Here is a 1890-nt window from a genome sequence, read left to right as displayed (position 1 = left end):
CTACAACGCGGATGAATCTTAGATGAACCTTATGCTAAATGAAAGAAGGCCGAATCTACAAAAGGCTGTGTGTTGCAGGATTCCACTTATATGAAATGTGCAGACAAATCCGTAAAGACAGAACATTGATTAGTGGGTTTTTGAGGATAGATGTAGAGGAAAGCTGGTAGAGACTGCGGATGGGTACGAGGTTCTTTGGGGGGGTGATGGGAATGTTTAGAATGTTTCAGAGAGTGGTTTCCACAGCTGCTGGCCTGCAGCTGTTCTGCTGTGGCAGTTATGGCTCTTCTCTGTGGGGAAGGAATTGTTACGCAGTTAAACGCCTCTGTCTAGGCAAAACAGAAAGTGGGCATACGTGTGACAGACACCGAAAAAAAAAAAAGAATTGGAGAGTGGTACTGGTTTCACAAGTTCTATGACTATACTAGAATCCAATGAACTGTACACTTTCAAGGGGTAAATATTATCGCTTGTGAATTATATCTCAATAAAGCTGTTGTTAAAAATAGGCAAGGCAAAGAGGCTGTTGCACATGACCAAATAGATCTTTCCAGATCTGAAAAGGAAGTAAGCAGAATTTAACAACTTGTTGAGATTAAAAATTCAATAAACAGGCTAAGTAACAGATTAAATGTAGCTGAACAATGAATTAGCGACTGAAAGACAGATTTGAAAAAGTTACCCAGAATGCAGAGAATCAAGGAAATGAAAAATTTGAATGAGGGGTTAAAGAAAAGGGAGTATAAAATGAGAAAACCTAAGAAACACCCAACCAGAATCCCAGGAGAAGAAAAGAGAGAATAAAGGAGAAGCAATATTTGAAAAGCTAAGAATAACTAAGAATAACTAAGAACTGATGAAAGACATGACTGTGATCCTATAGATACAGAAAACACAACATATATCAGACAGGTCAAACCAGAGACACCCACACCTGGACAAACTGCAGAAGAACCACGGAGCACTGAAGTCAAAGAACTTTTCTTTTTTAAACTATTGATTTTAGAGAGATGGGGCGTGGGGAAAGAGAGAGAGAGAAACATCTATTGTTGTCCACTTATTTATGCATTTATTGGTTGATTCTTGTATATGCCCTGACCAATGATGAAACCCACAATCTTGGTGAATTGGGATGACACTCTAACCAACCGACATACCTGGCCAGGGCAAGGCAAAGATCTTAAAAGCAGCTAGAGAGAAAGGAAAAAATGTTTACAACGAAACAATTAGATGGTGATGGTGACAGTGACAGTGAATCTATAAGACAGAAAAATATCTTGAAAGCACTAAAAGAAAATAACTGCTAACCCAGAATTGTGTGCTCAGAAAAACTATTTTTTAAAAATGAGAATAGGCCTGGCTGGTGTGGCTCAGTGGATTGAGTACCGACCTGTGAACCAAAGGGTTGCCAGTTTGATTCCCAGTCAGGACATATGCCTGGGTTTTGGGCCACGTCATGCATGAGAGATAACCACACACTGATGCTTCTCTCCCTCTCTTTCTCCGTCCCTTCCCCCGTCTAAAAGTAAATAAATAAAATCTTTTTAAAAAGTGGAGTGTAAAATAGAAACAGGTGAAATAGGGATATTTATTTTTTATTTTTTAAAAATATTTTATTTATTTATTTTTAGACAGAGGGGAAGGGAGAGAGGAAGAGAGAGAAACAGCCATGTGTAGTTGCCTCTTGCACAGCCCCCACTGGGGACTTGGCCCGCAACTCAGGCATGTGCCCTGACTGGGTCTCAAACCAGCGACCCTGTTGTTCTCAGGCTGGCACTCAATCCACTGAGCTACACCAGCCAGGGCTTTCATTTTTTAAATTGATTATGCTATTACAGTTGTCCTGATTTTTCCCTCTTGGCCTGCCTTCACCCAGCTGCCCCGACTTCC

At 40.5% G+C, this 1890-nt stretch overlaps 1 non-coding gene across 1 annotated transcript; it reads left to right on the top strand.

The window, feature by feature from the left end:
• Nucleotides 1-238: 238 nt before the first annotated feature.
• Nucleotides 239-370, top strand: LOC119001578 (small nucleolar RNA SNORA41). The gene has a single exon (XR_005069606.1). It is a non-coding gene; the product is annotated as a small nucleolar RNA SNORA41 (small nucleolar RNA).
• The last annotated feature ends 1520 nt before the right edge of the window (nucleotides 371-1890 follow it).

This window comes from Sturnira hondurensis, unplaced genomic scaffold (genome assembly GCF_014824575.4).
Source record: "Sturnira hondurensis isolate 20B ecotype Veracruz unplaced genomic scaffold, ASM1482457v3 Scaffold0016884, whole genome shotgun sequence".
Lineage (NCBI taxonomy): Eukaryota > Metazoa > Chordata > Mammalia > Chiroptera > Phyllostomidae > Sturnira > Sturnira hondurensis.
Note: the sequence above shows the minus strand (reverse complement) of the source record. Positions and strands in the feature narration are given on the sequence as shown.